Source organism: Herpailurus yagouaroundi, unplaced genomic scaffold (genome assembly GCF_014898765.1).
Source record: "Herpailurus yagouaroundi ecotype Mexico unplaced genomic scaffold, PumYag 430, whole genome shotgun sequence".
Classification (NCBI taxonomy): domain Eukaryota; kingdom Metazoa; phylum Chordata; class Mammalia; order Carnivora; family Felidae; genus Herpailurus; species Herpailurus yagouaroundi.
In genome coordinates, this window is record NW_024412647.1 from 86,278 (window position 1) to 97,969 (window position 11,692).

The 11,692-nt window shown below is 36.6% G+C and overlaps 1 protein-coding gene across 2 annotated transcripts in view; it reads right to left on the reverse strand.

The window, feature by feature from the left end:
* The window catches only part of LOC121022710 (interferon-induced very large GTPase 1-like), a 60,379-nt gene that overhangs the window by 17,375 nt on the left and 31,312 nt on the right, over nt 1–11,692 (reverse strand). The window contains exon 1 of one of the 2 annotated variants that reach the window (XM_040464112.1): nt 3,511–3,553. The exons of the other annotated variant lie outside the window; for it this stretch is intronic. The gene's annotated coding sequence lies outside the window, so the exon portion shown is untranslated. Of the gene's footprint in view, nt 1–3,510; nt 3,554–11,692 lie in introns of those variants that run through there. 2 annotated transcript variants of the gene reach the window in all.

Consider the following 11,692-nt stretch of genomic DNA (forward strand, 5'->3'; position numbering starts at 1 on the left):
AGCAGCCCCTGTCATTTTCTCACCCTATGGCTTTGTGGAAATCTTGTCTTTTTGTGTTCCCTTGTGTGTTCTGACCTCTCTCACTCTTCTCCACAACCATGGCTCCCTACTCTCCACAGCACCTGTGATCTTTTTCTCCCCTGAACCACGTCTCCACACTCCCTACCTTCTTTGATGTGGCTTCTTCTCCCCCTTTAGGTATGGAGTTTGTTCTGTCAACCTTCAGATTGGTTTCTTGGGTATTTCTTGTGCCCCCATCCTCCTCTAGGTGAATTTTTTAAAAATATGAATCGACTCCCTTTTGATTGGCCGAAGACAATGGAGGCAATTGCCTGTTCTTTCACAATGGCGCTTGCCCATCTCTCAGGACCAACTGACCCATGTTCAATTGCTGTTGACATGGAACCTTTCTCTACTTCAGCCTTCAAAGTTTTTTTTTTTTAAGTTTTTAAAAAATTTATTTATTTTGAAAGAGAGGGAGAGAGCATGCTTGCATGTGCATACATGAGAGCAGGGGAGGGGCAGAGAGAGAGAGAATTACAAGCAGGCTCCGTACTGTCAGCTCAGAGCCCAACATGGGGCTTGATCCCACGAACCATGAAATCATGACCTGAGCTGAGATCAAGAGCTGGAAGCTCAACCAATGAGTCATGCAGGTGCCCCCAGCCCTCAAAGTTCTCATTTGAATATTTGCTACTATCACCAAGATCTGCACCAGTGGCAGCTCCACCTGGGCCCATTGCCCAAGGCTTCAAGTCTCACCACAGTGGCCTTCCTACTCATTGTGGCATAGTGGCTGTGGTGGCCCTGGGGGGAACCCATGTTCCCTGCCCCCCACTTGCTTCCATCCTTCTTGCATGCATCACCAAATGCCAGCCATGGTTGTGTATGGGCCTATCACTCCCAACATTTTCAGGGCTAGGTCATTCAGCAAGTGGGTGTTTACATACTTCTTAGTGGGTTCCAACTTCCATTGACATTATCCTGTTTATATCAACCAATATCTTTTCTGGGGTCTAATGAGGTTTGGCATTGGGTACCTTAACCAAGCATTTGATTCATCTTGTAGCACTACTTCTGCTTACCAAAAGTAGCCCACTAGGCACTTGCATTCCACTCCTGGCTCCATGCTATCAAGGCAGGCTTCTTAGCCATTTGAAGTTTGAGAGTAGGTTGAAATAGTTGTGGTTGAAGACCCTAGTCATTCACTTTACTAGATAAAACTTGTAGGTTGTGTGTGAGCATGCCAGCTATCCTGAGGGAAACTTTGGAGGAAACCAGTTACTAAATGGTTCGATTAGTCTTTTGCCCCTATACACAGGTCAGATAACCAATTTGCACATCAGGACCTTTACAGACCTTCACCAAGTTTCCTTTGGCTTCACCATTCCAAGACATAGTTCACCATCTTTCAGGTCCTAATACGTGTGCTCGTGCTTTACTTCCCTGGTGGATGAGATGGTCTGGTGATACATCCTCAGCAGACTAGAGAGTAGAGCTGAGGAACTTAATGAATGAAATGGAAAATGCAATAGAGAGCATGTACACAATAGTAGAACAAGTGAAAGACAGAATAAGTGAGTTAGGGGACAAGAAAATTAAATAACCCAATTAGTGGAGATTAAAGAAAAAAGATTGAGAAAAGAGTGAAATCTGCATGATGCATAGGATTTTATAAAAAGAAAAAAAATCAGAATAATAAGGATTCCAGAAGGAGAAGAGGGAAAGTTGCAGAAAGTTTATTTAAATGAATAATAGCCAAGAACTCCCCACACCTGAGGAGAGAATTGGACATCCAAGTTTATGAAGCCAAGAGATCACTCTATTATCTCAGTGCAAAAAGACCTCCAAGACACATTATAATGAAACTGTCAAAAATCAAGATAAAGAGAAACTCCTAAAATCCAGTGAAAAAATGATGGTAGTCTACAAAGGAACCCCCATTAGGCTATTAGTGCATTTCTCAGAAGAAACCCTACCGGCCAGGAGAGACTGGAATGACCTATGTGAAGTGTTGGAAGAAAAAAATTGTTAATCAAGAATACTCTAAGTGGCCCCCAAAATAAGAGTTATGGACCAGATGGCTTCCCAGGGAAATCCTACCAGACATTTAAAGAACAGTTTAATACCTATTCTTCTCAAAGTGTTCCAAAAAACAGAAATGGAAGGAAAGCTTCCAAACTCATTCTGTGAAGCCAGCCTTACCTTGATTCCAAAACCAAAGACCTCACTAAAAAAGAGAATTACAGGCCAAATCCCTGATGAACCTGGATGCAAAAATCCTCATCAAGATACTAGCAAATTGAATTCAACAGTGCACTAAAAGAATTCTTCACCATGATTAAGTGGGATTTACTCTGGGATGCAGGACTGGTTCAATATTTGCAAATTAACATGATACACATAAATAAAAGAAAGGATAAGAACCATATGATCCTTTCAATAGATGCAGAAAAAGCATTTGACAAAAATACAGCATCCTTTCTTGGTAAAAATCCTCAAGAAATTCGGGATAGAAGGATCATACCTCGAGATCATAAAGGCCATATACAAAAGACCCACAGCTAATATCATCTTCAATGGGGAAAAACTGAGCTTTCCTCCTAAGGTCAGGAGTGTCCACTCTCACCACTGTTGTTTAACATAGTACTAGAAGTCCTAGCCTCAGCAATGAGACAACAAAAAGAAATAAATGGCATCCAAATTGGCAAGGAAGAGGTCAAAGTTTCACTCTTCTCAAATGACATACTCTGTGTGGAAAACCCAAAAGACTCCATCAAAAAACTGCTGGAGCTGATACATGAATTCAGCTAGTGGCAGAACATAAAATCAAAATACAGAAATTGGTTACATTTCTATATGCCAATAATGAAGCAGCAGAAAGAGAAGTTAAGGATTCAATCCTATTTACAGTTGCACCAAGACCCATTAAATACCTAGGAATAAACGTAATCAGAGAGGTAAGAGATCTGTACACTGGAAACTATAGAAAGCATATGAAAGAACTTGAAGAAGACACAAAGAAGTGGAAAAAACATTCCATGCTCATGCAGTAGTAGAAGAACAAATATTGTTAAAATGTATATATTACCCAAAGCAATGTACACATTCAATGCAATCCCTATCAGAACAACACCAGCATTCTTCACAGGACTAGAACAAACAATTCTGAACTTTGTATGGAACCAGAAAAGACCCTCATTAGCCAAAGTAGTGTCAAAAAAGAAAACCAAAGCTGGAGGCATTACAGTTCAGCTGTAATCATCAAGAGTGGCAGTATGGTATTGGCACAGAAATAGACACATAGAGCAGTGGAGCAAAATAGAGAACCCAGAAATGGACCCACAAATGTATGGCCAACTAATCTTCAACAGAGCGGGAAAGAATATCCAATGGAAAAGTCTCTTCGGCAAATGGTGCTGGGAAAACTGGACAGCACCATGCAGAAGAGTGAAACAGGATCACTTTCTTATACCATGCACAAAAATAAACTCAAAATGGATGAAAGACCTAAATATGAGATAGGAAACCACCAAAATCTTAGAGGAGAAAACAGGCAGCAACCTCTTTGACCTCAGCTGCAGCAACTTCTTATTAGACATGTCTCTGGAGGCAAGAGAAAGAAAAGAAAAAATGAACTATTGGAACCTCATCAAGACACAGACTTCTGTGTAACGAAGGAAACAATCAACAAAACTAAAAGGCAACCAGTGGAATGGGAGAAAATACTTGCAAATGACATATCAGATAAAGGGTTAGTATTCAAAATCTATAAAGAACTTGTCAAACTGAACACCCAAAAAACAAATGATCTAGTGGAGAAATGGGCAGAAGAAATGAATAGACACTTTGCCAAAGAAGACATCCAAATGGCTAACAGACGCATGAAAAGATGCTCAACATCACTCATCATCAGGGAAATACAAATTAAGACTACAATGAGATACCACCTCACACCTGCCAGATTGGCTAGATTAACAACTCAGGAAACAACAGATGTTGGCGAGGATGTGGAGAAAAGGGAACACTTTTGCACTATTGGTGGGAATGCAAACTGGTGCAGCCACTCTGGAAAACATTATGGAGCTTCCTCAAAAAATTAAAAGTGGAACTACCTTACAACCAAGTGATTGCACTGCTAGGTATTTATCAAAAGGATACAAATATGCTGATTTGGAGGGACACATGCACCCCAATGTTGATAGCAGTGCTATCAATTATAGCAAATTATGGAAAGAGTCCAAATGTCCATCAACTGATGAATGGGTAAAGAAGATATGAGATATATATACATATGTGTGTGTGTGTGTGTGTGTGTACATATATATACATATACACACACACACACAATGGAATTTTCCTTGACGATCAAAAAGAATGAAATCTTGTCATCTGCGACATCATGCATGGAATTAGAGTGCATTATGTTGATCAAAATAAGTCAGAGAAAGACAAATATTGTATGATTTCCCTCATATGTAGAATTTAAGAAAGAAAACAGATGAACATAGGGGAAGGGAAGGAAATATAAGATAAAAACAGAGAGGGAGGCAAACCATAAGAGAGTCTTAAATGCAGAGAACAAACTGAGGGTTGCTGGAAGGGAGATGGGTGGGGGGAATGGGCTAAGTGGGTGATGGGCATTAGCAGGGCACTAGTTGGGATGTGCTCTAGGTGTTCTATGTAAGAGAGGAATCACTGGATTCTACTTCTGAAACCAATACTACACTGTATGTTAACTAACTTTAATTTAAATAAATAAAAAAAAAAAGAATTCTTGGGGCACCTAGTGGCTCAAAGTTGAGTGTCCAACTTTGGCCCAGGTCATGATCTCGTGGTTCATGAAATCGATCCCCATATCAGGCTCGCTGCTGTCAGCCTGTCAGCACAGAGCCTGCTTCAGATCTTCTGTCTCCCTCTTTCTGTCTCTCCCCCACTTGTGGTCTTCCAAAATATAAATAAATATTAAAAATATTAAAAAAATAAAACAGAATACTCTATCTCGCAGTTAACCTTTCTATATGAAGGAGAAATAAAGGCTTTCCCAGACAACCAGCAATGAGGGAATTCATCACCACTAGCCCTGCCTTGCAAGAAATACTGAAAGGAGTTCCTCAAGCTGAAATAAAATGCTAATTAGTGGCATGAAAACTTATAAAAAATACAACATACTGGTAAAGATAAATATTTAGAAACTCTAATTCTCTAACATAATGTGTTTACCTCTGAATGCTATAAGAGTTAAAAGAATATTAAAAGTAACTATAGCTATTATAATAATATATAATATAAATAGAGGTAAATTATGGTATTAAAAATGTAAAAGGAGGAAGCAAAAGGGGAGACCCTTTGTAGGCAATGAAAACTAAATTGCAACCAACATAAAAGACTTTTATTTATGAGATGTATAAGCCTCATGATAACCACAAATCAGAAACATAGGGTAGATTCGCAAAAGATTAAAGGGGAAACAACAGAAAACAACAAATTTACAAAGTACTCGGAAACAGAAGGAAAAAGAAACAATAGAAATATAAGGCAAACAGAAAGCAATTAATAAGATGGCATTAGTAGATCCTTACATATCAGTAACATTCCTAATGTAAATGCATTGAACTCACCAATCAAAAGGCACAGATTGGCTAGATGGATTAAACAACAAGACCCAACTATATGATGCCTACAAGAGATTCACTTCAGCTTTAAGGAGACACATAGGTTCAAAGTGAAGAGATGGAAAAAGATACTCCATGCAAGTGGAAACCAAAAGAACGTGGGGGTAGCTTTACTAATATCAGACAAAATAGACTTTAAACAAAAAATGGTAACAAGAGACAAAGAAGGTCAATATATAATGATAAAAGTGTCTGTTCATCAAGAATATATAACAGTCATAAAAAGATAAGCACCCAACCTCAGAGCACCTAAATATATTAAGCCAATACTAACATATCTGAAGGCAGAAATAGACAATAATGCAATAATAATGGGACATCAGTACCCCACTTTCAGCAATGGGTAGATTATCCAGACAGAAAATCCACCAGGAAACAGTGGGTTTGAAATACACATTAGACCAAATGGACCAAACAAACATTTACAGAACATTCTATGCAACAGCAGCAGAACATATTCCTTTCAAGAGCACATGGAACAGGATACATCATATGATAGGACACAAAACAAGTCTTGGGAAATTTAAGATTAAAATTATATCCAGTATCTTTTCTGACCACAATGGTATGGTACTAGAAATCAATAAGAGGAGAGTTGGAAATTTCCATATATGGAAATCAACCAACCCACTCCTGAACAACTGATGAGTCAAAGAAAAATTGAAAGGGAAATAGAGAAATATCTCAAAAATGAATCGAAGAGGAACACAACATACCATAACCTATGGAATGCTTCAAAAGTAGTTATGAGAGGAAGGTTTATAGCTATAAATAGGTATATTAAGGAAATATGAAAATCTCAAACAAAAACCCTGCCTTTACCCCTCAAGGACTAGAAAAAGAATAAACAAAGCCCCAAATTAGTAGAAGCAGGGAAATAACAAGATCAGAGTGGAAATAAATGAAATAGCAGAAAAATAGTAGAAGAATCAATCAAATGAACAGCTGGTTTTATGAAAAAGACAAAATCGACAAGCCTTTAGTTAAACTAAGAAAAAAAAGACTCAAGTAAATAAAATCAGAAATAAAAAAGGAGTCATTAAGCCTAACACCACAGTAATGCAAAGAACCGTAAGAGATTATGATGAACACTTATATGCCAATGAATTGGATACCTGAGAAGAAATGAATATATTCTTAAAAACATAGCAACCACCAAGACTAAATAAATGAGAAATAGAAAATTCTGAACACACAAATAATGAGTACGGAGATTGTATTGATAACCAAACTCTCTAGACACAGTACACCCCAGGACCAAATGTCTTGACTGGTAAATTCTACCATACATTTAAAGAAGAATTAACACCTTTTCAGACTCTTCCAAAAAAAATGTAAAGGAAGGAATACTCTCCACCTGATTTTATGAGGTCAGCATTATTCTGATACCAAAGCCAGATAAAGGCACTACAAGAATACTATAGACCAATATCTTTGATGAATATAGATGCAAAAATTTTCAACAAGATATTAGCAAACTGAATTTCAGAACACCTTAAAAGGATCAAGAAAAATTAAAGATTAAAAGAAAATTAAAAGGCTATAATGTCATGTCAATTATACCTCAATTTAAAAATGGAAAAAAAGCAAACCAAAGAATGGAAGAAAATGTTTGCAATGTATATGTATGACAATGGACTGGTATCCAGATTATATAAAGACTCTTTTAGCTCAACAGTATGTAAGAGAATGTAATTAAGATGGGCAAAAAGCTTGAACAGTTAACAAAATAATATATTTAATGTTCAATAAGTAAATGAAAAATTGCTCAACATCAGTCATCAAGGAAAGGCAAACTAAAACCGCAATAAGAGTACTCCGCATTAGAATGGTTAAAATTAAAAAGACTGACAATATCAAGTGTCAAGGAAAATATAGAGCAACTAGAATTCTCATTACTGTTGGTGGTAACTATTTTAGAAAATTGTTTGGAAATTTCATAAGAGGTTACATATGCACCTGCCACACAACAATGAAATTTCATAGGTATGCATTTAAGAGAAGTAAAAATCTATGTTCATACAAAGATTTTTGTATAGAGTTCATAGCAGCTTTTTTCATAATAGCCCCAAACTGGAAATACCCTAAAATGTCAGTCAGTAGGTAAATAGAGAAACACAATATGATATGCAATGAAATGCTACTCAACAATACAATTGAATAATTACTTACACTTGCAACAACATGATTGAATTTAAAAATTATGCTGGTGGGGGGGTGCCTGGGTTGCTCAGTCTGTTACGTGCCTGACTCTTGATTCTGGCTCATGTCCTGATCTCATAGTTCATAAGATCAAGCCCTGTGTTGTGCTCCATTCAGTCAGTGCAGAGCCTACTTAAATTTCTCTCTCCCTCTTTTTCTGCCCCTCCCCCACTCGTTTGTTTTCTCTCTCTCTCTCAAGATAAATAAATAGGGTTGCCTGAGTGGCTCAGTTGATTAAGTATCCAGCTCTCGACTTTGGCTCAGGTCATGATCTTATGGTTAGTGGGTTCAAGCCCCACATCGGGCTCTATACTGGTATTATAGAGCCTGCTTGGGATTCTCTCTCTCTCTCTCTGTCTCTCTGTCCCTGCCCTGCTTGTGTGCTCTGTCTCTCTTTCTCTCTCTCTCTCAGAAAAAAAAACCTTAAACATAAATAAATAAATAAACTTGAAAAAGTAAAAAAAAAAATCAGGCTGGGCAAAAGAAGCCATCAACAAAATAATACATAATGTATTATTTCATATATATATATAATACATAATGTATTATACATAAATATAAATATAAAAAAATATAAAAATATATAAAATATATATCTATATATCGTAATAATTTATAGTAACTAAAATCAGTGGTTTCCTAGGGGTGGGACAGAGGGAGGGATGGACTGCAAAGGAGCACTGAGAATCTTAGGAGGATGAAAATGTTTTGTGCATTGATTGTAGGAATGGTTTCAAGGTTTCAGTGGTTTCAAGCTGGTAAAATTCATCAAAATATGGAAGGATGCATTTTATTGTGCACAAATTATTTCTCAATAAAGTTGACATAAAAAATTTCTGTCCTCTAAATCCTGCTCATACTTATCTCTGTTTCGGTCTTGATTTTTATATCTGGAGTGTACAATATCTTGAGTATCTTACATTCATGGTTGCTTTGCTTTGGACAAGAAAACCATTCTTCCCATTCCATTTAAATGAAAATTGGATCCTGCCTCTTCCACAAGCTTTTAGCTTCCTCATTTTCTTTTTAATGATAGATTCCTTAAAGAAAAATAGGAAGGAAACTTGAAATTTAGCACTTCTGGCTCAATAAATATTTGTTGATGACATAAACTGATGAGTGCATCCCATGCACTTATTATTTAGTCTCACTTCTGCCCTCACAATTTTATGGAAAAATTCTTCTTAAGCCGTATTGATACATTCCAATTACCCAGTCTAGGGTGTATCTCCAGTGTATTCATACTGCTCAGTCCTGTCTAGGGACCTTCTCTTTGTTGACTATCTCTCCTCTCCTACCCATCATGATAATGTGCCTTTAAGTGAACTAGATCATATAAGTACCATGGAGCAGAGGCTTAGCAAAGATATGTTTAAAATCCCAGCATCTATTCCACAAATATTTATTGAGGTTTTTCAGTATGCCTGGAAATGTTCTGGTGCTGTGGGTTGATGGATGAATAAGACTCCTTTGTGGAGTTTACATTCTAGGTGAAGGAAGCAGACCACAAATTTGTAAATGCTTGAATAGGCAAAATAACTTCAGATTTTTTTAAGTGCTAAGAAAGAGATAAGCAGGTAATAGGAGGGAAAGTAACTTGAGGCTACATTCAATCATGTGGTTAGAGAATATGTATTTCAGGAATTGTGTCCCTAGTGCTCATTATGAGTTGCTTTAGGCTCTTTTTGCAGTGCCCATCCTATTCCAGGTTCTATAAAATTTAATGATCCAGCAATCCCACTTCTGTGTGTTTATCCAAGGGAAAATACTAACTCCAAAAGATCTATGCCATTATGTTCATTGCAGCAATATAGTAGCCAAAATATGGAAATGACCAAGTATCCAGTGATGGATGGATGGATAAAGAATGTCTGGTATATACATAATAGAATATTATTCAGCTATAAAAAAGAAGGAAATCCTGCCATATGCAGCAACATGGATGGACCCTGAGGGCATTAGGTTAAATGAATTAAGATAGAGAAAGACAGGTATTTATGATCTCACTTACATGTGGAAATTAAAAAACAAAGAACTGAACTCATAGATACAAAGAACAGATTGGTGGTTGCCAAAGGTGGGGGTGGGGTGGGGGATGGACAAAAGGGTGAAGGGGGCCAAGAGGTACAATCTTCCAGTTATAAAATGAATGAGTCCTGGGTATGCAAAGTATGTATAATATGGTGATTATAGTTGATAATGCTGTATTATATATTTGAAAGTTGTTAAGAGAGTATACCTTAAAAGTTTTCATTGCAAGAAAAATATTATAACTATATATGGTGATGCAGTGTAAACTAGACTTATGGTTGTGATCATGTTTTAATACATACATATATTGAATCATATGCAACTGATACGAATATAATGTTATATGTCAATTATATCTCAATTTTTTAAATCTGGGAGTGTGATACTTTTAGCTTTGTTTGTTTGTTTTTTTTTTTTTTTTCCCTTAATATTGCTTTGATTACTTGGCGTCTGTTTGTGGTTCCATACAAATTTTAGGATTTTTTTTGGTTCTAGTTCTGTGAAAGATACTTGTGGTATTTTGAAAGAGATGTCATTGAATCTGTAGGTTGCTTTGGGTGGTATGAACATTTTAACAATATTAATTCTTTCAATCTGTGAGCATGGTATGTATTTCCATTTGTGTTGTCTTTGATTTCTTTAATCAATGTCTTATATTTTTCAGAGTAGGTATTTTACCTCTTTGGATAATTTATTTCTAAGTACTGTATTTTATTCTTTTTGATACAATTGTAAATGGGATTGTTTTCTTAATTTCCCTCTCTGCTCTTTCGGTAGTTGTATTACAGCAGATTTCTCTATGTTGATTTTGTTTTCTACAACTTCATTGAATTCATTTATTAGTTCTAATAGTTTTTTGGCGGAGCCTTTAGGATTTTCTACATATAGTATCATGTCATCTGCAAGTAGTGACAGTATTACTTTTTCCTTACTAATTTGGATGCCTTTCATTTTTTCTTCTGATTGCTATGGCTAGGACTTCCAGTACTATAATGAATAAACGTGGTGAGTGGACATCCTTGTCTTGTTCCTGATCTAAGGAGAAAGAACTTCCAGCTTTTCATCATTGAGTATGATGTTAAGCTGTGTTTTCTTGTATATGGCCTTTATTGTGTTTTTGAGATATGTTCTCTCTATACCCACTTTGTTCAGAATTTTTCTCATGAATAGATGCTGAATTTTACCAAGTGCTTTTTCTGCATCTATTGAGAAGATCATATGATTTTTATTCTTCATTTTGTTAATGTGGAGTATCACACTCATTGATTTGTGTATATTGAGCCATGCTTGCATTTCTGGAATAAATCCCACTTGATTGTGGTGAACTATTTCTTTAATGTATTGTTGAATTTGGTTTGCTAATATTAAAAAAAATTTTTTTAAATGTTTATTTGTTTTTGAGAGAGAGACAGACAGACAGACAAAACGTGAATGGGGAAGGAGTAGAGAGAGAGGGAGACACAGAATCCAAAGCAGGCTCCAGGCTCTAAGCTGTCAGCACAGAGCCCAACGTGGGGCTTGAACCCACGAGCTGTGAGATCGAGACCTAAACTGAAGTCAGACACTTAACTGACTAAGCCACCCAGGCGCCCCGGTTTGCTAATATTTTGTTGAGGATTTTTGCATCCATGTTCATCAGGGATAATGGTCTGTAATTTTCTTTTTCTTTCTTTCTTTCTTTCTTTCTTTTTTTTTTCTTTTCTTTTCTTTTCTTTTCTTTTCTTTCTTTTTCATTTTTCCTTCCTTCCTTCCTTCCTTCCTTCCTTCCTTCCTTCCTTCCTTCC